Source organism: Anomalospiza imberbis, chromosome 11 (genome assembly GCF_031753505.1).
Source record: "Anomalospiza imberbis isolate Cuckoo-Finch-1a 21T00152 chromosome 11, ASM3175350v1, whole genome shotgun sequence".
Taxonomy (NCBI): domain Eukaryota; kingdom Metazoa; phylum Chordata; class Aves; order Passeriformes; family Viduidae; genus Anomalospiza; species Anomalospiza imberbis.
The window spans coordinates 2,904,761-2,932,290 of NC_089691.1; the positions used below are offsets into that span (position 1 = coordinate 2,904,761).

At 47.9% G+C, this 27,530-nt stretch overlaps 1 long non-coding RNA gene across 1 annotated transcript in view; it reads right to left on the reverse strand.

Moving 5' to 3' along the window:
* The window catches only part of LOC137480447 (uncharacterized), a 58,717-nt gene that overhangs the window by 23,786 nt on the left and 7,401 nt on the right, over window positions 1-27,530 (reverse strand). Inside the window, exon 3 of the long non-coding RNA XR_011002921.1 lies at window positions 3,376-3,483. This is a non-coding gene — a long non-coding RNA (uncharacterized lncRNA). The remainder of the gene's footprint in view (window positions 1-3,375; window positions 3,484-27,530) is intronic.

Below are 27,530 nucleotides of genomic sequence, written 5' to 3' on the forward strand. Positions count from 1 at the left end.
TGGATATTTCTTGTTGTGCAGTACACAGGGAGAATATTTTGTGCTAGATTCCCCTCAGGGCTTTGAGGTAAATCTCAGGAATTCTGGTGATTTTAATGTCCAGATGAACTTTTGATGGATAGTAAGGAAAAGTACCATGGAAAATTAATTGCTCAAAATGTGAGTGGCCCAACCACACTAAAAACAAAGTCTAAACTGAAGATTTTTTTTATTTTCTTTTTCCCCTGACAGGAGGGGTAAAACATGCAGTGATACTAAAGCCTTTCACAGACGCAGACAGCAACCAGCTAGCCGGGCCAGGGCGGCGGGCTCGGGAGGGGAGGAGGTGGGGGGATCTTGGGAGGCTTCCGCTTCACGGCCGGGCTGGGGGGCTGTGGGGGAGGCACGGAGTGCTGCTGCTCTGCTTTCTTGGGCAACTGCTGCTGCTGAGGCCACGTCTGAGAGCTGCCAAAGCCGCCGGTCTCTGAGCTCCCTGGGGGCGAGGGAGAGTCACGCCTTCTCGGCCGGGGTGCGGGAGCTGCGTCAGAGCGACTGTGGAGAGAGGAGCACGTGAGGCTCCCGGCTGCCAGTGGCACACTGGGACCCTCCTGCACAGCAGGGCCCAGAGCTGGCAAGGCTCCCCAGCACGGCTGGAGCTGCTGGCACAGCTTGGCCCAGCTGGACAGCTGCCCCTCAAGGCCCCGGCGAGCAGGGGATGGCTCTGGGCAGGCTCCCTGGCCAGGAGCGGGCCCCAGAGCGCGTCTGCCTTCCGAGGGCAATCTCGTCCCCGCTCTTTCTGCTCCCCACCTTGCCTTGCCTCCGCCCTGTGCTCCTGGGGCTGCTCTTGGCCAGGCAGCCTCAGTGGGAGCCAGCAGTGGCTGCAGCCCCAGCGGGCCCCCCAGGACAAGGCCCAGCAATGAAGAGGCCAATGAAAGCACTGGGCAGCAGCAGAACCCTCAGCAGAGCTCTTTGGACAACCACGGACCGGCCACAACTCCACTGCAGCCTCACTGGGAACATTCCCTGACTATCAGCAGCATTTAAAGATGCTTTAGGGTAGAGATCAGCAACAACTTACTGTTTCTTTTCCTTCCAACACCGGAAACCAGGATAGCACAGCACCACAGAGAGTGGCACAGTGAACAGTGTCACTACTGTGCCTATCATGCAGGACCTGCGCACATCCTGGGGGCACAAAACTGTTGGGGTGCTCGGTGGATTCTGGGCGTTCGCATGTGACTTGCCAAGCAATTCTGTTGGAGCAATGGGGAGCGTGAGCCCGCGCTGTGCTGCACTGCTGAGCTGGCAGCACGGTGGATACGGCCAGGACGTTCTCTGCTTCCCCCAGAGCTGGGGCCTGCAGGCACCTTGCCGCCCCTCGGCACAGGCTGTGCCACCCAGCAAAGCCCAGCCGGCCGGGAGGAGAGCCCGGGGCCAACGCAGCTGCTTGGGCAGTCGCTGCTTCGAGGGACACGGGCCAAACCCATCCCTGAGCAGCCCCTGCCAGCCCTGGCCCTCCCTGCCCCGTGACAGCTCCCCCAGCCCCAGGGGACAGAGTCAGGCCCTGTCAGGAGCCAGTGCAGCCCCTGCCCAGTCAGGAGCCAGGGCTGGCTCTGGCCCTGGGCTGGCAGCAGGGCTCCCGCTCGGGGCTGCTCCTGTGCCTTGGGCCTCTGGGCACTCAGGGCCAGCTGCGGGAGCAGCTGCAGCGGGAGGGGCGTTGGTGCCCGAGTCCTGATTCCCCAGGGCTGGGAACGAGCTCCAGGGGCCTCGAAGCCGAGGCGCCTCCAGCTTTGGCTGCTGCCGGGCCGTGCAAGGGCAGGGCCTGGGGGAAGAGCTGCTGACACACAGCCCCGCAGAGGGCTGTGCTTGCAATTACCTCCTGTGACTGTTCCCGTGCCTGTGTCCGTGCCTGGCATCGCCTTCCTTCCTCCAGCAGAGGTGGGCATTGAGCCACTGCTTCCTGTAGGATGTGCCACTTTCGGCATAGACTTTTTCTCTGTCCCTTGAGAAAGGAAAAAGGACAGCTCGATCAGATGGAACCATTCACCATTCCAGGACGTGACATCTTCAGGAGACAATACGTTTCAAATCATGGATAAGGATCAGTAGAAAATGGCCAGGTTATTGGGGCTGTGCCAATGACCTCCCTCATCCAAGCAGCCCCTACACCTGGTCTGCCCAGAGATCGGGAAATTGCAGGGGATCTCAGGGTGTGCATGGCCCATGCTGCAGGTGGGCTCCCTGTCAGCTGGTGCCAAATGCCTTCCTGCAGAGGCTGGGGAGAAGCTGCAACCAGGCCAGGCTGGCAAACAGCCCTGCAGGTCGTGAAAGCAGCAGCAGGGCAGCCAGGCCGCCATGGATCCCTTCCCGCTGTGCCGGGCACGGCGTGTCCAGATGTGCAGGGAAAGGCCCCGGCTGCTGAGTCCCAGGGTAAGGCTGAAGGAAATGCACCCACCACGGCGTCTCTCCAGGTCAGTCAGCATCTGGTCTAGATGTTTGGCTGCCTCCAGGGATTTACTGTCTCCTCTGTCTTTGTTCTTCCATGTAGGAGGACCTTAACAGAAAGTTGTTCCACGTCTCCTTCAGGCCAGAGTGGCAGTGAGTGCCCCTGGGTGATTGGTGCCCTCCAAGGCACTCCCTCAGCTCTGCCTTCCACTCAGCAGCAGGGGCAGGGGGACCACGTGCCTGCGGTGGCCCCACACTGGGATGGAAGGAGCCCCTTGCGGGGCAGTCGGGGGAGAAAGGACTCCCTGGAGCTGCCAGCACCTCTAAACCCAGCCCCAGCCTGGGCCAGGGCTTGGCAGCAGCAGCAGGAGCAGCTCAGGCTCCCTGGGGCTGGCAAAGGAGATGCGAAAGGCACAGCCCCGGGGCACAGCCCTGGGCCGGCCCCTTCCCTCTCTGCTCTTCTCCGTGGCAGCACAGAGCACCCGGAAGGACACACTGGCATGGCACATGGGTGGAAGATGGAGAGCTAAATGCTCCTTCCTCCCACTGACAGCGATCCTGTGGGATCACTGTTGGGCACAAGAGTAGAAATTCGGAGGACAGGATTTCCAGAATCCATCCAACTTCAAAGCATCTTAATGGAAATCACACATGAATATTACTCTGGACAATAATTACTCGGTTAGGAAAGGGTTGCCGATAACCTACCTTCACCAAGCTCCAAGACGCCTGAACCGTGGTTCGCCCGCATTTCTAAAAGATGCGAGTCACGGTCCCAATCTAGAAAGGAGCACGGATGGGAAATGTTCCTTGGTGTGCTGGGATCCCCTTCTATGGGGAAGTGAGCACTGCAAGGGGCTCAGGTAATGCTGTGTGCCCGCACTGCCAAGCAGCAGAGAGGGCAGCTCAAGCCTCAGCAGGGCTCAGCAGGCCCAGAGGCACAGCAATTACCTCCTGTGACTGTGCCTGGCATCGCCTCCCTTCCTGCAGCAGAGGCTGCCAATGAGCCACTGCTTCCTCTGGGAAACTCAGCCTTCAGCACAGCCTGTCCTTCCATCTCTGGGGAAAGGAAAAGGGACAGCTGGATCAGGTGGGGCTGTTCCCCACTGGGAAGGTGGCATCTTCAGGAGGCAATGCTTGTCTCTGTCATGCGTGAGATTCAGGATAAAGACCAGGTTATTGGGGCTGCTCCAGGGCCCGCCCTCCTCCAAAGAGCTGCCCCTCCAGATGTGTTCAGAGATCGGGAAATTGCAGGGGATCTCAGGTTGGGCTCCCTTTCAGCTGGTGCCAAATGCCTTCCTGCAGAGGCTGGGGAGAAGCTGCAGCCAGGCCAGACTGGCAAACAGCCCTGCAGGCCGTGAAAGCAGCAGCAGGGCAGCCAGGCCTCCATGGATCCCTTCCCGCTGTGCCGGGCACGGCGTGCCCAGATGCGCAGGTAAAGGCCCCAGCTGCTGAGTCCCAGGGGAAGGCTGAAGGAAATGCACCCACCACGGCGTCTCTCCAGGTCAGTCAGCATCTGGTCTAGATGTTTGGCTGCCTCCAGGGATTTACTGTCTCCTGTAGGTTTGTTCCTCTCTCTCGGAGGACCTTAGGAGAAGTTTTTGCATTTCAGATGAATGGATCTCACAAAACCAGGGCTCAGCCTGTGGGATCAGCAGGGACACATGACTCACCCCTGCGATGGGAGCCAGGCTTCTGTGCAGCAACCAGGAAAGGAGCCTGGAAAGTCTTCCCTGCAGACACACCTGTAACTCAACAGGCACAGAAGCTTCTGTCACCGGCTTCCTGCCAGGTTGTCAATGATTATGCTTTTAGGAACATTGACAACGTACCTGCAGGAGGCTTAAGAGGCTGGAAATCTTCCTGCAGCCAAGCTGCTGGAGAAGCCTTCCTAGCATGCTCATCTAGAAGGGAGCACAGAACAGAACCATTTCCTGGTGTGCTGGGATCCCCCTCTGCCTTTGGGAACTGGGACTGCAAGGTGGTCAGGCAAGGCCGTGGCAGCCAGATGTGAAAGGACACGGCCAAAGCTGCACAGGGGCCTGGGGAGCTCTGGGCTGGCTCCTGGCCACTCTCCACACTTTTGGTAGGCCCTGAGCAACATCCCTGGGAGGGCGGCTGGAGCAGCCCAGGGTTCCTGAGGGCTCTGTCCCTCCCACAGCAGAAACCCTCCCTAAAGCCCAGGGGAAAAGCATCACCCAGTGCTTCCCGGGGAGCAGGGAGCGCTGTCCCGGGAAAGGGGAACCAGGCTGCTGGCTCACCTGCTCCCCGCGCTTGCAGCGGAGCAGCCTGGGCAGCCCTGGCAGGCAGGGCCACGGCCAGGAGGAGCAGGAGGAAGAGGCGCAGAGCAAGGGCCATGGTGCCTTGCCCTCTGCCAGTCCCGCAGCTCTTGCTGCCACCGCTGTCCTCACACAGCTGTCCCAGTGTCAGCACCACTGCTGCCAGCGCCGCTGCTGCCACAGCAGTTGTGCTCAAGGACTGACTGCTCGGTCGTTGTGGTGCTGTGCAACCACGGGGCTCTGGCACCTCTGTGACCTCAGAGCCTGCTGTGACCTCAGCCTGCCGTGACCCCAGAGCCTGCTGTGACCTCATGGCCAGGCTGGAGTGGTGTGGGCAGTGGGATCTGCCTTCTTTGGCAGGGAGCTCACCCTGCCCAACGGCTCTGTCCGAGGGTTGTGACACATCCCACCCCAGCTGATCTCACAGGATGGGGCATGAAGGGATGGAGAGCAGCCCGGCCAAGAAGGCTGGTGCTAGATGAGAGGCTGGAAATGAGTAAGCCATGTGCATCCAAAGGAGAGTGCCCAGGAGGTTGACGGAGGTGATTCCACCTCTTTGCTCTGGTGAGACTCCACCTGGAGTACTGTGGAAGGTGTTTTATACTGCTGGCCGGGGGTCTGTGTACAAATCACGAACGGGACAGGACTGCTGAGGAACGCGTCTCGAGCTGTTTATTTTCTAGCATCAGCCTCATTACATGGTGACGACAATGGGAGGATGCCAGCAGCTGACATCCCCGGCAGCAGACAAAGAACTTAATGTGACAACTTACTTTAAAAGCTTTTTGACCAATCACACAAAGCAAAAGCATATTGACAATAGATTTATCCAACCTCTATAAGCACACGTACCTTTTGTTAATACAGTGCTCGCTTCTTTCAAATACAATACCTACTTGTATTGTAAGCCTTAAAACCCAATGCCCAGAGCTCCATTATTAAGCTTAGAACTTCCTAATATCTTGCTAGAGATACTTTTCTGTAGCTTAGGGAGTCATTCTAGCCAAGCGGTAACACACAGACCATTGTACTGTTTGTCCTTACTTTTCCACTTCTTCTATACTTTTTCTGCTGACAAATCTTACCGCTACTGCTTAGCTCTAATCGCAGTTCTGCTGTCTCTGAGGCCTGCCTTTTGCAGCTTTCCTAAAACCCTCTAATTTTAAAGATTCCCGCGTTTTACAGCGTCTTCTGTGAGCCAGAGAGAAGTTTGATAAGAGGATCCATGTTTACCCCTGAAAGAATTTTCTACCAGAAGTCATTGACATAGAAACCAAGAAAGCAAGGAGGATAAATAAGAGAAACCTGCAACTGCCTATTCCAATAAGAACTTGGCTTGCCTCTGGTGACCAATGAGTAAACTTATGTGCTTTGGAAGAATGTAGAAAAAGCATGCATGCTAGAATAAAACCAGGGTTTGAAGCCTTCTGGAAATGGCGTGTGTTGCCTTGTATTTTCTCTGTCTCTACCGTGACAGAGTACTGCATCCAGCTCTGGGTCCCCAGCACAGGAAGGACACGGTTCTGTTGGATCTAGTCCAGAGGAGGGGCAAAATGCTCTGAGGGCTGGAGCCCTTCTGCTTTGGAGACAGGCTGGGAGAGCTGGGGGTGTTCAGCCTGGAAGAGAGAAGACTCCAGGGAGACCTGATTGCTGCCTTTCAGTACCTTAAGGGGGCTTGTAAAAGAGATGGGACAGAATTCTTAGTAGGGCCTTTTGTGACCAGACCGTGGGGGAATGGTTTTAATCTAAAAGACGGTCGATTCAGACTAGACAAAAGAAACCCATTTTTTACACTGTAGCTTTCGAAACCCTGGCACAGGTTGCCCAGAGAGGTGGACACGCATCCCTGCAGTCATTCAAGCTCGTGCTCTGAGCAACCTGACCTAGTCAAAGGTGTCCCTGCTCACTGCAGGGCATTGGACTAGATGGCCTTTAAACGTCCCTTCCAACCCAAGCCACTCTGTGCTCCTGTGCTCCATCAAAGCAGTGCGGGATTAGTGCTGGGGTGACGATGCTGGCACCTGTATTTTGGTAGTTGTGCCATTTAGCAAATGGCCAAGAGAGGATTGGTGGGCTGGGCAGTGAAGTCTGCAAATAACACACAGTGTGCTCAAGGAGAAACAGGAGAGGGACACAGCTTCCAGTGCAGATAAATGCCAGCATTTTGCTGCCCATCCCATCTTAAGAAATAAAGGAATGTCCTGAAGATCCCTTCCTGTGGGTGCACTATTGGCTGTATCAGTACTTGTGTTCTGTAAAACAGGTAAATTGTTACAGCTTCTTGCCCTGTTTATCGCTGGATAAAACCCAAATGCTGCATTGCTCCCTGTCTACTTTCTTCCAAGTCAAGGCAAATTTTGTTCATTCTTGAGTGGGACATATCCATCTGCTCCCAAGCAAATTCTTCTTGCCATTCACACAATGTGGATTTCCTCGAATCAGACTGTAACTAAGGCCTACCTCTCACTGGAATTCAAGTTGATGCATTGTGAGGCAAAGTGTCGAGTAATTTGTCCTGGTGTCTGGCACTGTAGAGGGTTTTTCTGTAATTAAATGACATTTGAAGACAGCTGTAATCTACCATACTTCTGGCATCCTTAAAATGAAGAAACAGCCTTTGAAACAGGATTTTATCCTTTCTTCCTCCTCCTTCTCCCAGGAATTTTAATCCCTGGGATTAAAGAAGAAGACAGCTGTAGTCTACCATACTTCTGGCATCCTAGAAATGAAGAAACAGCCTTTGAAACAGGATTTTATCCTTTCTTCCTCCTCCTCCTCCCAGGAATTTTAATCCCTGAGGTCTAAGCTCTTCAGCTGCCTCACAAACATTGTTTTAATTCAGACTGGCATCCATGCAGTGAGCCACAAATCAGGACAGTGGCTGTGAAGCCTGAAGCAATGCAGGTTTATAGCGCTGAAAATATTAATCTGTTACCCAGGTTAAGCCAAGCACTTCCCAAATAACTCTACCTATCCTCAGGGATGTTTCCAAAAGGATCACTGTGACAGCTGGGAGTGGGGAGAGAGAGTGTCATCAACATTAAAAATACAGCTTTCTGAGATCTTTATATTCCAATAAAAAGAGAGTCAAAATTGTTCATATATGGAACATTAACTAAGGAGTGAATGACAGATTGTCAAAATAATTGCTTGAGGAAGAAAAAAAAAACAAAAACCATAAATTAAAATCTGTTCATGTGTAGATAATAAGTAAACCATCGGGTCAAGAAAAAAAACAGACGTGCCAAAACTAAAAGCAATAAGGCTGTTCCCTCTGTCTCAATACAAAAAAAAAAAAAAAAAAAAAAAGACTGAAAAGAATCAGAGATCCTCAAGACCATTACTATATACAGGAGCTTCCAGGTATTGGGGAAAAAATGAAGGAAACTGTAGTGTGCAATTCACAGAGGTAACCTGGAATTTATTGGTGAACTTGTTGCAAAATTTCTGAGAGCAGACTGGAAAAGCATAGGGACTGATCAGACCATGTGTGGGCATTTCCAGCAGTGTGGGGGATGTTTCTGGGAGCAGCTGCAGGGAAGAAAAGCAGCACACGATTACTGGGCATCCTAGGGCGACGCTATGATGCTCGTATCCCCGATGGTGTGTTCTGTTGATGCTGGATATTATATGGTGTGCCTTCCAGACGGGCTCTGACAGCGAAGGCGGGGAGAAGAAGAAGCACGGAGTTTGTTATCAGAGACTGCACTCACTCCTCCACAGTCTGCTGGAACACAGAACTCCACGGTGTTCTCTGGCCACGGACGGGGCAGAACACCGCGCTCCTTTGCTTTTTAGTTGCTTTAGCTAGCTGAGGCAGTCCAAGTTTTCCCTCGACTGGTTTTCTTTCCCTTTCCTTGGATCCGTTCAAACCTGCTCCGGACCGGGACCTGGGGAAGCGCCGAGAGCTTGCACTCTGTGGCCCACGGGGGGCTCCTCTGGGCAGCAGCCTTTCCCAGTGCCAGAGGGACTGATAACAGAGCCACCATCCACCAGAGAGATTTTCTGAATCTGTCATCTCTTCAGAGCGACAAATGAGTTTTGTCATCTGGTATTGCTCATTTTTTGGGCTGGGGAGTGCTTTGCCTGTTAAATATACAGGTTTTTTCCACTTCTCTCTGAGGACTTTTTTCCCAAACTGATTGGGGGGAGGGGCCGTGTGGGTTTGATTTCTGGGGCGGGCCCTTTTGGGGGTTTTCTCCCAAATTTGCCCTAGACCAGGACACTGGGACAATCTCTTTGCGGGCTGTAGACTTTATGACAGTCTGTCCCCTGGGGCTGGGGGAGCTGTCACGGGGCAGGGAGGGCCAGGGCTGGCAGGGGCTGCTCAGGGATGGGTTTGGCCCCTGTCCCTCGAAGCAGCGACTGCCCAAGCAGCTGCGCTGGCCCCGGGCTCTCCTCCCGGCCGGCTGGGCTTTGCTGGGTGGCACAGCCTGTGCCGAGGGGCGGCAAGGTGCCTGCAGGCCCCAGCTCTGGGGGAAGCAGAGAACGTCCTGGCCGTATCCACCGTGCTGCCAGCTCAGCAGTGCAGCACAGCGCGGGCTCACGCTCCCCATTGCTCCCACAAATGCAGCCAGCCCCACAACACCTGTTCCCGTTTCCCAGAAGGACATTGGAAGGGGTTTCTCTCAGGGAACAGGCTGCTGGCTAGGGATCATGGCAGGCATGCTTCTTTTGGAGCTTGTCTTCATTTTATGCTGTGCCGGAATTTGGAAGTATTGGAAGAGAAAACGGTGAGTGTTTTGTTCATCATTCCCTCAAACAGCTTCTTTTGAAAGCCTAATGTAGGCAGGGAATGTTCCCAATGAGGCTGCAGTGGAGTTGTGGCCGGTCCGTGGTTGTCCAAAGAGCTCTGCTGAGGGTTCTGCTGCTGCCCAGTGCTTTCATTGGCCTCTTCATTGCTGGGCCTTGTCCTGGGGGGCCCGCTGGGGCTGCAGCCACTGCTGGCTCCCACTGAGGCTGCCTGGCCAAGAGCAGCCCCAGGGGCACAGGGCAGAGACAAGGCAAGGTGTGGAGCAGAAAGAGCGGGGACGAGATTGCCCTCGAAAGGCAGACGCGCTCTGGGGCCCGCTCCTGGCCAGGGAGCCTGCCCAAAGCCGTCCCCTGCTCGCCGGGGCCTTGAGGGGCAGCTGTCCAGCTGGGCCAAGCTGTGCCAGCAGCTCCAGCCGTGCTGGGGAGCCTTGCCAGCTCTGGGCCCTGCTGTGCAGGAGGGTCCCAGTGTGCCACTGGCAGCCGGGAGCCTCACCCGCTCCTCTCTCCACAGTCGCGCTGACGCAGCTCCAGCACCCCGGCCGAGAAGGCGTGACTCTCCCGTTCCCCCAGGGAGCTCAGAGACCGGCGGCTTTGGCAGCTCTCAGACGTGGCCTCCACAGCAGCAGTTGCCCAAGAAAGCAGAGCAGCAGCACTCCATGCCTCCCCCACGGCCCCCCAACCCAGCTGTGAAGCGGAAGCCTCTTGAGATCCCCCCACCTCCTCCCCTCCCGAGCCCGCCGCCCTGGTCCGGCTAGCTGGTTGCTGGCTGCATCTGTGAAAGGCTTTAGTAGCACTGCATGTTTTACCCCACCTGTCAGGGGAAAAAGAAAATAAAAAAATTCTTCAGTTTAGACTTTGTTTTTAGTGTGGTTGGGCCACTCACATTTTGAGCAATTAATTTTCTATGGTACTTCTTCCCTTTTCCTTACTATCCATCAAAAATTCATCTGGACATTAAAATCACCAGAATTCCTGAGATTTACCTCAAAGCCCTGAGGGGAATCTAGCACAAAATATTCTCCCTGTGTACTGCACAACAAGAAATATCCAGAGCAAAGTACATTGCCAGCTGAGGCTTGTGGAACTCCCAGAATACTGAGCCTGCAGAGGAGACAAACAGCCCTGGCAGTGGCTGAGGGGACTTCTCCTCACAGACTCTTCTGAAGGTGTGTCACTCCAGGAGGGAAAGCTTTTAAACCTTTGCCTCCCCTTCCTCCTGTGCTAAAATGGAAGGCTCCTCCGGAGAAAAAACTGAGCTACAAACAATTCTCCATTCCTCAAGAAAGCTACTCAGCTTCTCAACTTACCTTAAAGAGCAAAACCAAATGGGGTCAGAAATGTATCATCAAAGAAGTCTGATCGCAGAGAAACCCCAGCATATGAAGGAAAACATTTATTAGCATCACTTCACCTAAAAGAAACCCAATCCTGAATTGAGCAGCGCTTTAAATGAACTTGAATTCACTTTCCTCACATGTCAGCTGGATTGCTTTGCTCTTTTTTTGTCCTAGCGAGAATATTCAAATGATTTGCTCTTGACAGGACTCCTTGGATGGTCCCCAAACCTGGCTCCTGATGATGCCTCGCCTGGGCTGTTAATGCAGCCTGACAGCAGCACCTGACTTTGCCACCCGGTTCATGGTGGCTGGGCATGGCTGGCGCAACGGTCCCCTCTGGTGCCACGGTCCCCTCTGGTGCCACGGTCCCCTCCTGGCTCGTGGCACGTCCCTGCTGGTGGAGGAGCCCTGCTCGTGCTGCTGCCTGCGTTCAACAAGGCCGGTCCCGCTCCCCAGCCAAAGAGAGACTAAAGCCACTGCTTTGGGCAGCTCCTTTGAACGAGTTTAACGCTTACTCATCTCTATCCCAGAGCTCTCAAAAGCCACACAGCAACAGCATAAAGTTACCTCGTCGACAGAGATGAGGAGGTCTGAGCGAACAGAAGGTCGGCTTTCAAGCACATCGGGTCTTTTATTTAGTGGAAGCACTCACTCCTTCACGAGCCTGTTATAAATAGGGACAAGCCAATCTGGATTAATAATTAATAACTAAATTTGTTTGCTATCCCATATAACTATTTAGAGTTCGAATTCGCCCACAGTCCACAGAGCAGCTCTGGGTGCAAAGCGACAGAATCGGTGCCTCCTCAAGTTTGCGCACCATTGTATTTCCGCAGAGGGTTTTTATACTTTTTATTCTGCCTTTGGCTATAAGTCATTGTGGCAAGCTGCATATTCATGCAGTCTTCCCTCACAGAGAAGGCATTTTGGTTGCTGATATCTTCTGAACAGCAGATCATCAGCTAGTGATGAATCCAGATGTCCTCTTCCTTGTCTGTCCTCCTGATGTTGAGTCTAGGTCCTGTCCTCTACGCCACCTGCTCATGATTTGCTTGGGCGTGCCTTAATGGCCAGCTTTTTGGTTATTGCTTTCTACTGGCTAGGGCTTTTAAAATGCTAATTAGGTGCCTGCAACTTGCTGGGCAACTTAATCTGAGAATTCCCTTCGCCTTGGTTTTTTACAGTAACTCTAAAACATTTTATGGCCACAGTGTGTAGCATTTATAACTACAATTTATTACATGCACTCCTAACTGCACGAATTACATCTATAACTGGCTGCTATCTTGGCATTCGGAAGCTGTACGAGAGACGAGGGTCAGCTGTTGATTTTTCTCCACGGTTTTCTCGTAACTCTGCTCATAGCATTGGTAGCCTGACTCCTGCAGAGGAGTTGTGGCCGGTCCGTGGTTGTCCAAAGAGCTCTGCTGAGGGTTCTGCTGCTGCCCAGTGCTTTCATTGGCCTCTTCATTGCTGGGCCTTGTCCTGGGGGGCCCGCTGGGGCTGCAGCCAGTGCTGGCTCCCACTGAGGCTGCCTGGCCAAGAGCAGCCCCAGGGGCACAGGGCGGACGCAAGGCAAGTTCTCAACAGTATTTGGGCAACACAGTTCAGGACAGGACAGTGCTTATTTAGTAGCTCATGTAAAGTGTCATGGTAACAGTGATGTTACCGGACAAGCAAGTTTGCTCCAGTTCTGTGTTTAAACAAATCCAACCTGATGAAGGTTTGGCTTTGGCCTTGAGGCTTTGCTCTTTGTGTGAACGCTGTTCTGGATTGATTCCCACTCAGTCTTGGAGCCAGTTTTGGGTGAAGGCTCATCCCCACCCTGACCCTTGGCAATTCTGGTCTCAAAGGGACCGCCGAGGCTGCACTGCACATGACTGGGGTTCAGGGCTCCATTATCAAGGGGCTTTGAAAAGTTTAAATTACTGTATTCTTAGTATTTGGTTTTCTTTATGGAATTCCTTGACTTTTTTTAAGCTTAGTTTTTTAAAAAAGTTCATTTCCAGTGCTTCTTCCAGTTATTGTGTATAGTGAATGATGGCATAATTGCCCCATAGCTGAATTAGAAAACAGTAAGTACTATAAAATGAAATAACTTTTACACACTTATGTCTTTCACAGACTCATGAAACTTATGTTGGTTTGATGCGACCAACAGAAGAGTTTTCCTCTGCTTTTAATTCAAAGAAGAAGAAGAGGTGGAACCTGTTGAGAAGAGTGTCTTCACTTCATAGCTAAAGCAAATTGCCAGCGTGCTTTTTTTGCAGCCCTGGGCAGGAAGATAAAAATCAATCAGCAGAAAATACTCGAGTGAAGTAACTGATATAAATTTGGGACTTGGTCTGTTTGCTCCCTAAGCCCTGAGTTCCTCAGAGCTGCAGCTCCCTGCTCCCTTTGCAGACAGAGGCTGGCTGTGGATGGCAGTCACCTGTCTGGCCTGGTGCACAGCAGGTGCACACACGAGCTGAGGGATCATCCCTGCACACCCCATCCTGGCAGAACTGAGCTCCTTGATGAATCTGACATGGTTTTAAGGCATGGCAGCAAAAGAAGGCAAAAGAAAGGCTAGAATTGGTACCATTCCAACCGCTTTACATTTTGCCATGTGTAATGGTGATGGGAACTACAAGTTTCCTATTCATGCACAATTTGCTGTCTGAGAGCACTCCGGTCTCAAATCACAGGGGCTTGCAGCTCTGTGTCTGAGATGACTTTAAAAACAAAAACAACCTTTATGTGCAACACCTGTGTATCAAAACTTCACAATACAAATCACAAGCTGATTTCTGCTGTTAAATGGATGAAAAAAAAACCTAAAAAGCAAAATCAAAAGCAAAACTGTGACCAAATAAAACAGGCAAACACAACAACCACCAGGAAAACAACAAAACCAACACAAACATCCCCACAAATCCAGAAAAAGATAAAAGTCAGGTGAAGGAGGCAGAGATCCAAGAGCAACAAATGGGCAGAGGAACTACAGGAGGGACAGAGAATAAGAAAGGAGAGATAAGAAGTGCCTCTGGCATCAAAGTAGCCAGGGGATCTGAGATAGTGTTCTCACCCTTCTGTTATCTGTATTTTAGATAATTCGTGCTTGTGAGCAATAGATGTATGAAATATGTTATATTGGTAAGAAATATTCCTGTAAGATTTTTAAGCGCCCCAGCTGGGGACGGGAAGGTTGCTTCACAGTATTTCAAAACAGCAGCTGGCAGCAGGGAGAAAAGGACCTAAATTGCAAACAAATGGATGTGGCCAGCTCGGAGATGGGTGCTTCCCCAAGGTGGTCCAAGGAACACCCGGGTGAAGAACACACGATAAGTAGCTGAGAGTGAGATAACCAGAACCATCAGAGAGATACATCTGAATACCGAACTCCAGGAACAGGATCATGGGTGATCATCACTCTCCAGAAGAGTTCTGTTCCACTTGCCACAGTGAAGGAACTGCACATGAATAGGTGCAGCCCAGAAAAGAAGAAAGAGGCTTTGCCTCAGGCAAGAAAAACCCTATGAAAATCGCTCAGACAGAACAGTCGGGGTGAACATAGGGGACCCTATGCTGCAGTGGTCAGACCTGTGTCTTACCCAGCGCCGATCCCGGGCTCGGCACTGTCCTTTTTTGATAGTGGCTTTTCATTGTTATTCTCTAAATTTATATTTGGACCATTTGACACATTTTCTTTAGTTAATAAATTGGAGCATTCATTTATAACAATCTTGGTGGAGAATGTGGGCATTTGATTTGGGGGTCCAGGGAAACCCTTTTTTTGTCCGTCTGGCCCCCCGGGCAGCTGCCGCTGTAGGTGTCCCGGATAGCGCTGTGCTGATGAGGCACAACCTCCCTGGGTCCCTCGGGCTAACTCCCAGCCGCAAGCAACCTAAGCGAGCACTATTGAGTGATTTCAGCTCTGTGAGTTCAGCTCTTAGTGATTTCAGCTCTGAGCTCACAAAGGTGCCTCGGCAGACGCAGGGATTGAGAGAGGAGAAGCTTGTGTAGAGTTCCGCAGCGGTGTCTATATTATCAGGGTCCTTTGAAGGGTTCCAGCGACAGCTCTTCCCCTGAACTGGGCAGAGATGGGGGTTTATGTAGGCTACTGGGGTGTTGGAAACTGTCCAATGGCCAGGGCCGAGGAGAATACGACCTATAGCCTTACAGAGAGATAACAAGGGTCTCTTGTTATCGGAAGGGGGGGAAGGGGGGGCTACTCTGGTCCTCTCAAGGGGAAGGGGGGCTACTCTGGTCCACTCAACATGACTCTGCATTTCTTGTCTTAGGCGGGTAACCACCAGGGAGGCCTTGCAGGGCCTCTGACTGCTACAAGACGGGATTGGGGAGTCCCGTGGAACCAACCAGATTTTGAACTCAGAGCCTGAGTCACTATCAAAAAAGGGGGATAAAATGGGCCCAGAGCTCTCGGGAACTTGGAGCAGAATCTCTGAGGCCGCGGTTAATTTTTTCACTCATAAAAATCCACGTGCACGAAGAATCCACGCGGGAAAAAGGACCGTAAGTATCGCGTGGTTGAGTGAGGGGTGATCGAGCGTGTGTGTTTGAGACGTGACACTGTCACGGGACGAGTGCGGACCCAAGATCGCAGTTTCACTATCCTGCGAGAAAAGTGGTCGGTCGCGGGGGAAGCGGACAGAACCGGGAAAACTCATTTCACACGTAAAGCCTGCAACTCGGGGAGTTCAGGGGTTCGATCACGGGCGGACCGGGGATGGAGGGTGCGTTCTCGAGTGTTCGAGAACTGGTAAACCTCTTCGGTCCAGGACTTTGGAAGTCCGGAAAGGAAAAGGTAAGAGAGCTCATTATCAGCCAAAAATCCAGAAATCGGTTCGCTGCGAGGCTAGTCGGCTGGTAAACTTGAACAAAAAACAGGCATAAGTACAGTGCCGGTTAAATTTTTTTTTGATTCCTTCTAGAACTCAGCAAAGAGTTACAGTAAGGAGATGTTAGCAAAATTGCTTGTTGTATAAGTTGTTTTTTTTTTTTTTTTTTTTTTTTTTGTGGTTTTTGGTTTGTTTTGTTTTTTTCCCCCTTTTTACCATGTCCTAAACTCCTGGTCTCAGGGTATTAAATTGCTTTCTGCTGAATGGGATAGTTGGCTTGATAAAACCAAGATCTGTTAAGACCTGGGTCTGGTAGCTGCAGTTAATCTAGTGCAGGCGATAAGAATGAAACTGCACTTTGGCATCTGAGTTTGTATATAACCCTCTGAAATGATGTGCTATGAGCAAATGTGTAGAAGAGCTGGCAGAGCCTTAACAAACTTGCCTCTCTTCTGTCAGAGTTAATTTGGTATTAGCTTCTCATAGGATGAACACTAGCTGTGTGTTACTGAGAAATGCACTCCTTGTTTCAATCTGCCACTCTCCCTCCAGGGAAAAGGTGCCGGCATCCAGGCTTTGTCCCCAGACTACTGGTAGAATTTAAATGGACCTTTTAGGTGCCAGATGCTATACCTGTGTTGCAAACACCTGGCTCAACAGCTTCATCCTAAAATGATGACCTAGTAGGAAACAGCTGGATTTGTTTGGTGTGGTGCTCTTGGGGTTGGTTCTTGGAGCTGCTCTGGGCAGGGCCAAGAGTTGGCTTTTATAGATTCCCGTGTGTCCTTTCCAACTCAGTGTACTCTGTTGTTCACCTGCAGCAGGTTTTGCCACTCACCTCTGACAGTATTCAGTGACGTTCAGGAGCTCCTATGCATAGTATTTGTTCTAGATCAGGAGTTTTGTTATCTGTTTCTGGCATGTTTTCTGCAGGTGCCGGATTTGCTCTGGTTGACAGTTGCACAGTTGACTGCACTGTGTTAGAAACTGCTGCCTTCCGGCACTCTGAGACAAAGGGCCTTCCCAATTTTCCTGTCAGTTCCTGTGCGGCCTCATTCAAATGTCAGCACACTGTTAACTGCTGCAGGGATTAAACTGTGTTTTGGCATCTCTCTGAACTTGAGATCAGTGGCCCTGGTGTTTGAGGGGTCTTTTTTTATCTGACTTTGCAAAAATAATTTGTTTTTCAGTGGTTTTGGGGTTTTTTTGGAAATGTGCTTATCCTTTTTACAGCATCATTCCTGTGAGGGTGGGGGGCTGCCAAATTATCAGCTCTTCAGGTGTTTCTTGAGTATGTTCAGTACAAAATCATGCTCAGTGTGCACTCTGTTGGCCCTTTGCTGGGTCCATTGCATGATGTGCTGCAGTCAGTAGACCTCTTCACTTGTCATGAGGCTTCCATCTGTGACTGGTTCAGGTTGGACCCACAAGGAGCAATTTTTGTATAAACAAATAGTGGCTTGCCCTTAATTCAGGATGAGCTTCACAAGTCAGTGATAACTTTTCATAAGATTTTAAAAGGTGCCTATATTCTTTGTAAAGGACCTGATGGCAGTTATGTTTCTGCCTGTGGCTGGACTTCTAGGAGACCTCTTTTCTATCAGCAGGCCTCTCAGATGACCAGAGGCAGTACTGTCAGTAGTAGGACCCATTCTCCTTGCTTCTTCTGTCTTTATGGTGTTTTAGCTGGGTTGAATTGATTCTGCACCGTTTTGAAGAGCATAGTCACTTATCCTAAGACTTTTAGATTAGTGAAAAGTGTGTAGCATTTTCAGTTGAACATGAACAACAATAATGTTGTATTGCTAAAAAAAAAAAAAAAAAGGAAAAAAAAAGGGGTGGGGGGGCTATTTCCTCTTTTCCCATAATCAGTCTTCATTTTTCCACATTGCTGTTAGAGCTGTTGAACAGCTTTAGACTCCTCCCTTGGATGAATGAAGAGCACAACAGTCCAGGTAGCGTTTGTTGCTTGGTTCCAGTAATGAGCATAGCTGAGGGTGTATCTACAGCTTCCTTTGACCTCACCAGAATGGTCTCCAGAGAAATGGGAAAACTGACAGGCTGTGCAATGCTCTTCTGAAGCAGGAGTGCTGCCGTGTTGCTGTCTGACAAAGGTTACTGTAGCATTTTTATAGAGTATTAGGACATATCTCAGTTGTGGTAGAGAGAATTTGCTACCCCAGCCAGTGGAAGCTGAGTTGAACTGGGTAATAGCTGTACCTGGAAGATGTGCCAACTTGCTCCTAATAATTTAAGCATTAGCACATCACAGTAGGAGCAATGTAGATACATGTTCTTTCCCCGTTCTGTAAGAAAGGGATTTTAGGCTGTGGAGCAGATTGGCTACCTGCTTTTTGTATGGAATGATGGGGTAGATTTTCCTACTGAAGAAAATAATGATTGTGTGTTCCTCAGAAACTGTTCAAGAGGAGAACTTTTTAAGGGGGCAAGTGGCTGTGGGCAGTTTTGAGTTTTGTTTTTTGTTTTTGTTTTTTTTTTTTGGTTTTTTTTTTTTTTTTTTGTGTGTGTTTTGTTTTTTTTTTTTTACCAGCCCGAAAGCTTATAGTGGCTGGGAATCATCTTGGGTCAGACCCACAGTAGGCAAAGGAAGACAGCCAAGGAAGAAGAGTGGGGGTATTCCTCCTAGAGGCTACCCTGGGTAATGTGCTAGATGGCTGGAGTAAGTGGGAAAGGGCTAAAGGGCTGGAAGTTGGATCAAGTGAGGATGATTTGTTATAGGATAGAACATTGGCCAGAGAGGAAATTACAATAGGGGTTCATAAAGTGGCCCTAGTGTAAAAGTGGAAGTGGGTGTTTGTGTAATTTATCAGCAGATATGTGGCCAGGGGAGCCCTGGTTCAGAGGAAGTGGAGTGTATTACTTGCTGGAAAGGATTCTTGGAGGGAGATTCTAAGGTATACAAGAAAAGAGAAGGGGATTGGAGGTGTCAGAATCTAAGTTGTGGGTTGCCAAGCCAAAGGTCGGGTGTCTGGGGCACAGGATCATGAGGGGGGAAGAAAAAGAAGAGGATGGACGGTAGATTTTTGAAGGGTATAGTGAGAAGGTGAAATTTCTATAAAAGTGGTAAAATACCAGAGGCTTATAGAAGGGAAAAGGAAGTCAGAGTATACAATAGTAGATGGGAAGTCAGGAAAAGTGGTAGCGTCGAGACCCCTAGGTGCCAGTTGTTCAGCACCAGTTTGTGAACTGTATGCAGTTTTGCAAACACTTAAAAAGTTAAAAAAGGAAGAGAGGGGCGATTTTTACTGATTCTCAATACACTTCTGGGGTGGTCCACACCTTTGGAAAATTTGGGAAAAAAAGAAGCTTGATCAGCACCTGTAGACGAGGGTTGGTTCATGAGGAATTAAAAAAAAAATCAAATCCTAGAAGCTATTAGGAGACCAGAAGCAGTCCCAGTAGTACATGTCAAGAGACACAATCTACTCCCATTGAGAAAAATTCCAGCCACACCGGGAGTTACTAGCTCCATCAATGTGCCACTTAACATCCGGGGACATCAGAGCCTTCAGAAAAGAGATGGGCAGTTTGATAGATAATCCCTTAGAGGTGTCAGACCAGTTAGACCAGTTTCTGGGGACTTGTATTTATATCTGAGATAACATGCAAACTAAAATTTGTTTAGAAAACATGGGATAAAAAAGACAAGAATTGTGAAAACAGAAGATGGTGACACAGAGCACCCCTTTAAAGTTCTCTATACGTAACCTGGAGACAAAGTGCTTATAAAAGCCTAGAGGGAAGCCCCCCTCACCCCTCACTGGGAAGATCCTTTTATTGTCCTTTTAACCACAGACACAGCAATTCAGACAGCAGAAAAAGCCTGGATACCTGGAGTAAAGAAGATCGAGCACCAGGAAGAGACACCTGAGGAAGAAGTCACCTCTCCCCCTGGAGACCTGAAGTTAACCCTGTGCTGGCCAAGTAAATGACTGATAGTGATCTGATAAGGTGCACTGAACCACCAGGTTGTGATTGTTGTCCCTTTGTGCATTTTAAGTGTGAATACTGTGATGAGGTTTGGCTGGTACACTGTATAAAGAGATTCTGGCCAAAGGGCTTGTGTGATGTGCCTGACTAGCCATGTTTTAGGGCTCGCCACTCGTCTGGGTATAATGAAAGTAGACTCCTGGGTGTGGTTTTGCCTATTCCAAAATGGGCTGAGGGGAAAATTAAAGTAAAAAGCTCAAAATCATTACTGTTGAGTGCCAAGGGTTAAACAAAGTATCCTGCAGTCAGACTCAGTCAAACTATCCAGGTAGGGCATCTTTAAACAGAGGTATGCGGCTCGATCCAGGTACAAAACCACAAAAGACTATTCCTGCTGCTGAGAAGATGGTTTACCCCGCCGCTGGTGGCAAGGCGGTGGGCGAAGGCAGAGGCAGAGGAGTTTTCATAGTGGGGGTCCTGATGATCCTGAGTCTAGCAATGTGCCTCAAAATTAGTATGCATTCAAGTTACTTACCCTGCATGGATGTACGAGGCCCCAGTGTAAACAAAACAGAGGAAATGTGGATATTCTCAGTTCAGTCAGAGAGAAAAAGAGAAGGTTTTCTAACCAGGCGAGAGCCTGGGAGACAGTTGGGAAAGAATGTAAATAATTCTCTCATCTATCTTGTTGTTCACATTGTTCATAGATATGTTCTGCCACCGTGCGTCATTCACTGCACACCAATGATGTTGTGAAAAATGCATATTTTATGATTGGCTTTTCGCAAATATTAAATTGAATACTATATGTATTATGTTATATTGATTAGAAGTGCTGTATTAACATTTTAATAGTATGGTATATGTAGTTTTGTAGTTAAAATAGAGCCTATGTAAGTGGGTTTTTTTTTTTTACTAGCTCAAGCAAGAGATGAGATAATGAAGAAACTCTTCACACAGAGATGACAATGATGGGGGCCCATAAAGAATTACTGCCTCCTTATCGGAAAAGACAAACATTCCTCCACCTTCTCTCCGTCTTTATGGAACCACCAGGATTAAGGGGAAAAGTTGACAAAAACCAGAAAAGTTCTTAATTTGCAAGGAATTTATGCATCATGTATGAGATGTATGAATATGCAACAGGCTATTGCTTTTAAAGATTATTCCTTTGTTCACAAGGTATGCTTATCGGGCTTAAGTGCCCGAGAGCATCCGGATGTCCATAATTCTTTGCTTTTTTATTGTCTTGTAATTGTCCTAACTCTAAATTTTCATTACTCTAATTGTATTACTATTTTTATAACTATTTTATTATTATTAAACTTTTAAAATTTTAAAACCAAGTGTTTGGCGTTTATTACAAATGGTAGCAGAGGATGGTTCCTAACACCTCTCTGCCAGTGCCTTAGGAGAGTCAGAGTGAGGGTGACGCGTCCTGCCCTGATTAGGCGGCCTAACTGTGCTCCCCTGGTGCTACCGACAGATGCAGGTTACGATCCGATGGACAAAAGGAGACAATAAAACAAAGAAAAGGGAAAGGATTCCCTAAAACCACGGTAATTAGCCCCTATGACCAAAGTGCACGCGAAGAACAAAGACCCAAGGACAAGGGATAGGTAAGTATTTGTTGGGATGGGGTGGATAAGGGGGGGATGAATGTGTGTGAACGAGAGGCGGGCTGGGTACCCCAGACATGCTAAGAGATTGCGGCGTTTCTTATGCTGCGTTTCCGTCTTTTTCGCGAGAAAAGCGGCCAGTGCAGAGATGAAGCGAATGATAATAGAGTGAGAGAATCCCCCCGGGGAAAATTAGGGTTGCGTCTCGGGGAAGGAGTGGGACCCCTTGGAGAGAAGAAGCCGAGGGTGTTCCTGGTATAATCCATTGGGGAAAATAGGAAGGTAAAAAGGGGCCTTTAAATTTTTTTTTGCTAGGTTGAATTGAATGGGCTGGGTTGAGGGATTAATACACAAGAGCACCCAGGGTTGCTGCTGGGTTGAGATATTAATCTTCAAGAGCACCCAGGGTTGAATAAAAGTCTGCTGGGTTGAGATATTAATCTTCAAGAGCACCCAGGGTTGCTGCTGGGTTGAGATATTAATCTTCGAGAGCACCCAGGACTGAGTAAAATTTTGCCGGAGTGTGGGTACACCCGAGAGAATCTGGGGTTGGGAACAACACAGCTGGATTGAGGGGTATCCAAGAACACCGGGACTGGCCAGGGACACCTAAAAGTGTAATAGGTGTGTTGAAAAATAAAAGGTACCTTGTTGTTGTGGTTGTTTTGTTGTGTGTGTGAGTAAGTGAAAAATAAACTTGAGTGAATGGGGACGAATGAAAGTATATGTAATGCAGATTGCTTATTTTAAGCTTTGTTGTAGTTCCTTGGAGGAAAGTGTGTTGTGTTGAGGGGTGGTGTGAGAAAAAGGAGGGTTTTTTTTGAGAGTGTAGTCGAAGGAAAAGTGGTATTTGGGTAGGGGGAGGAAAGTGAAAAACAGAGGCAGGGGGTGAGTAGATAAGATCTTGAAAAATGGGACAGAAATCCAGTAAGGAAAAGACAGGAAAGAAAAAAAAGGAGTAAGAAATTATCAATAGAGATACCCCAAGATAGTCCCCTGGGAGTTATGTTAGCCAACTGGGGAAAAAAAAGCCCTTGTGCAAGAAAAAAGGACAAAGTAAAGATGATACAATTTTATATGCTTGAATGGCCAAACAAAAGAACTAAGATCTGACCACGTTTATTGGCCTAGATATGGTTCTTTTGAAAGATGGATTTGTCAGGCTCTAAATGTATTTGTAAACTCAAAGGAATCGTTTAATTCAGAAGAATCTGCCACGTGTTGGACAGGGGATCTTAGGAAAATAGAAATCTTTAAGGTATCAGAAATCCCCGAAACAAAACAAGAAGGGAAAAAAGGGAAAGAGAAGGGAGGGGAGCAAGAGGAAAAAAGAGGAAAAGAAAAAGAATGGGATCCTTTGCAGGTTTTGCCTCCTCCCTTCCCATTCACGCCTGCACCGCCTGCGGCCCCAGCACCGGTTTCGGGTCCCAGCGAGCTGCTGCCTTCAGCTCCGCCGGCCCCGGTGCCGGCGCCTGTCCCGGTGCCTGTTTCGCCACCCGCAGCCTCTGTACCAGTCCCCGTCTCACTGCTCGCGGCTGCCCAACCGGCCCCTGCCCCCATCCCGCCCGGCTGGTCCGTGGTCGCTCTGCCGGCCGTGCCTGGCGGGCTCTCGCCCGTCCCGTCCGTCCCGTCTGTCCCATCCTTGACAGCTCCTCCTGCAGCTGTTTCCTCTGCCCCATCCCCAGCGACTCTGAGACTGTGCCAGCTGCGCTGGGCACCGCCGCTGCTGCTTTGCCTCTGCTGGGAACAGCTGACCCAGCCGCCATTAACCACGCTCCCGGCTGGTATCCCCTGGAAATGCCCCCTCGTTTGGCGGTTCCGGCAGCAAACCCTGCCCATGCTCCCCTGAGCTGCGTTCCCCTGGTAATTGTAATTTAATAATCAAGAGAAAAAAAGGGGCATCATCTCGAGGGCAAAATGCTGAAAGGACTTTTGAGGCGCAACAAGGGAAAGGGGAGGATCCAACTGAATGGTTGGACAGACTTGGGAGAAATATAAGGCAACGTTCCAGAATGGATCCGGAGACTGATGTGAGAAACAAACCAAGTCTGAGGAGCATTCCAGGAATGTCTGCTTTTACTGTAAGAGCAAAAGACATTATAAGAAAGATTGTCCTAAGAGAGCAACAGATCTGAAAATCTTCTGAGAGATGAGCAGAGAAGAAGAATAGGGATGTTAGAGGCTCTATTTTTTTAAAGGACAAATACCATCTAGAGTCTGTGATAACTTTAAAAGTGGGTCCCCAAGAAAAAGAATTAGAATTTGTAGTAGACACAGGGGCAAAAAAGAACCTGTTTGTTAAATATTCCAAAATATTATAATGTGAGCAAAGATACTGTAAAAGTAACAAGGAAAAAAAAAAAATTTAACAAGGAAGTTTGGGCTAGAGAAGGAAATAGGGGAAGATGCTTCATACTGAGCAAATGTCTCCATTGAGCTGTTGATTCAGCTAATTCTTTTCCCTTTACTGTGTCCAAGTAGTTTCAATTATTTCTTCCAATTTGCATTGTGATTTTTTCATCTTAAAATTTGTAACTTGCTATACTCTAAGGTTGAAAAACTAGTTTACAGCTGTGACATAGCCAAACATACTTTTAATTTATTTTGAATCGATGCAAGGCTGTTCAATCAAGTGGTTCTCAGTGTGTAAAGTTAAACTAAAGGTAACACCTGCTGCTTAGCAGGTCAATGGGAAACATTTTTTTTCCAGCCAGTCCTTTTACGTGTACCCAAATGTGTTTTGCTTTATTAGTTAGTTTTTGTTTTGTTTGTGTTTCTGGAAGTGCTGACTACTTGTAGTGCACCTAGAACAGCAGCTAGAGTTGTTCATGCATAGCACTTCTGAAAAATAGGGCTCTTTTTTTTTGACCTAAGAATTGGAGATGGCTACATATATAAATGGGAACACACAAAGCTGGATGAAGAAAAGGTTTCAGTCTCTTCTAATGTAAGCTGTTAATTTGTTACTTTCAGCATCGCTGTAGGTGTGTGACACACACACATTAAAAAAAAAAAAAAAAAGATGGTGGGGGGGAATCTCTGCTTGCTGTAGTTTTATTTCTGGAATGAGTTAGACAGCTATGAAGAAGTTGTGGGTTCCTTGTGTGGTTTACCCAGGCCTGCAAGGAGGGCTTGGTCGTGATTCCCTCTGTGCTGCAGGTAGCCCTGCAGCGTGGCAGCAGTAGCTTGCCTCTAGTGAGTTTGCAGGCAGGGTGCTTCACCACTGCAGTGCTCAGGTGCTGTTTCCTATTGTGACATTAAAGCTTAAATTCAAGAGTGCCTCTTGCCATCCAATTATTGTTTCTACCACAGGAGCCTCTTTGAACAGCGTTTCCTAGCAGTCAAAGAGAAGGCATTGCAGAGACAAATTCCTTACTTTCTGTCTCCCCCCACTGTATTCATGTTTTGTCCATTCTCTCTTCAAAATATGGATTTGTAAAACTCATGCTCTGTGTCCTCAGATGCCCTTCCCAAATCATACCTTGGCTTCGTTGCAAATTGCATTGCACTAACTAGCATTGTCTTAAATTTTTTGGTGCAGGTAGGGTCACTTTGGAAGTAAGTTGCTGTTTACCTTGTTCCTACAACCTTTTTGAGCTTGTGAATGGAAAAAAAAATTGTGTTAGAAAAAACAAGTCGTTAGTTTTAGTACTGTGTCAGCTGTGAGTGGCTAGTAGCCTTGGTGGAGATTGCCATGAATTGCATGCTTGCAGAACGCACATAACAAAAGTAATTTAATTTGTAAAGAAGTTGAAAAAGGGGGAGGGGTGATTGGCAGACTTACCTCTCTGAGACATTGGAATGTGGACTGATGTTAGAAGGTGGACTGATGCTGGAATGTGGATGTTAAAATGTGAAGAGAGAGAAAGAGAGGGAGAGAAAAAAGAGAGAGGCAGGCGAAGGACAGAGTTAAATGCAAGACTGTTAAAAAATAAATAAATAAATAAATAAATAAAAGGGACTACCATAGAGATAAGATCAAGGCAGAGATAGCTGACTTTCACAAAGTGATTTATTTGTTTAAGCAAGAACTCTTTTCTCTTTCTGGTTTTTTGTTGTTAAGAAGAGGAGGCTTTTTGTTCTGAAGAATGGGTTAAATGTTGCCCAAAAAGTAAAAAGCAAGAGATGTGATACATGTGGTGTTAAAATTGGCCTGGTCTTTCTATTTAACTACTTATAGCTCACAAGAAGAAGAATTGGCCTCTGCAGCTATTAAAACAGCTGGACACAAGAAGAAGAAGCGGCTGTAGAAAAAGCTTTTAGTTAAACCCAGAAAGTTTTGAAGAAAACTAATGGTAAAAGTTAATGCAGTATTGTCTTTCTTTTAACACTGTGTTACTAAGAAGTCCTTTCCAGGTACCACTAAAGCAGCAATCTGAACCACAGAAAGAGGGTGAATTCACGACAGCAAAATCAAAGAACTTGTGAAGAACCTTGAAGAATGGACTATCACATCTAAACCGGGTGATATCAAATTGACTTTCAACTGGGACTGGGTGGTAATGGTTTGGGAAAACCCAAATGAACCAAGGAAGGTACAAAGAATAACACCTAACTGAGAAATAAAGCAAAGTTTACATCACTGGTTTTAAGCACTGCCTAAATAAGCCCTCAGATGCCTCCGACGCCTCCTTAGGAGAGGAACATTGCCACTTCAAACAGGAAGATCAAGATTATTTTAATCAGAGTTCTCACATTCTGGCCTTAGCCTGTGACTTGTACAGGGAAGAAGGGAAATTACCATTAGTATTATACTGTAAACTTTATTTGATTCATCCCAGTGCTGGACACGCTAACTGGGTTATAAGTAAATGTTCAAATTATGAGAATAATTGGTATTGAAGCTCACAAAATCTATGTTCTCATTGCAATAGGTATTGAGTACTGAATCTATCCCCTATACAGATAGAACTCAAAGCAACTGAGGTAATAACTTTGTTTTGTGGATGGGAATTATCAGTGCCTGTTGACTGAGAGATACCTGAGGAATGGTAAGAAACCTCAGCTAAGGAGTGTTGAAAAGGACTTGCCTAAAAATATTTAGTAAAAAGAGTAACAAAGGAAACAGAGGGCAAGCCTGGATTGACCACTGTACTCGCCACCGAGAAGATCACGCATACCTGCTACGGGAAGCAACTCCATAGGCAGGGGAGGTGGGGGTACAAGCCATACCAGACCTCTGTTATTCCTGTTTCTGTCTCTCATTTGTTGTCTTTTACCTTTTGAGATACTGGCAAGATTGTGTCACAAATGCTACAAAACAAATATTACATGGAAAGAAACCAAAGTTCCTTTTTGTTACACACGCCCATGTCAACAGCCACTGTTATAACCCATCCAAACTGAGTACCTAAAAAAAAAAAAAAAAAAAAAAAAAAGGGGAAAAAGATTGAATTACAAGGAACTTAAGAAAAAGTGGTAATAGATGGGGCATTGAATATCCAAAATGAGAGAGATGGATTTGTTTTACATTTGATTTCAGGAATACAGTCCAAGATTTTGCAAAAAGGCCATTAGTAAACAAAAAGGTGAAACCAGCACAGCAATCTACCTCTGTATTAAACCCAAATTATATACTGAATCGTATTATAAGACTCCAAGCAGTCATAGAGAAGATAACAAACAAAGCCGCTCAGGCATTAGAATTAAAGAAATAACCCAGATACCGGTCCAAAAGTGGGAAAACAATGTTAAAAACTAACTGATGGGGTAATGTGTTGAAGAACGGATAGTGGAAGAAATTAAGATTCTTCCTTGGATGTTTTACAACTGCTCTGATGTTTCTTCCTCGTTTAATCCCTTCATTTATTTGATTACTAACATAGTCTAAAGAATGCAATTAGAAAAGAAATATTGCTCAAGCCAAATGATTTATAAAGAATAAGAGTCGGGATTGTGAAAAATGCATATTTTATGATTGGCTTTTCACAAATATTAAATTGAATACTATATGTATTATGTTATATTGATTAGAAGTGCTGTATTAACATTTTAATGGTATGGTATATGTAGTTTTGTAGTTAAAATAGAGCCTATGTAAGTGGGTTTTTTTTTTTACTAGCTCAAGCAAGAGATGAGATAATGAAGAAACTCTTCACACAGAGATGACAATGATGGGGGCCCATAAAGAATTACTGCCTCCTTATCGGAAAAGACAAACATTCTTCCACCTTCTCTCCGTCTTTATGGAACCACCAGGATTAAGGGGAAGAAGTTGACAAAAACCAGAAAAGTTCTTAATTTGCAAGGAATTTATGCATCATGTGTGAGATGTATGAATATGCAACAGGCTACTGCTTTTAAAGATTATTCCTTTGTTCACAAGGT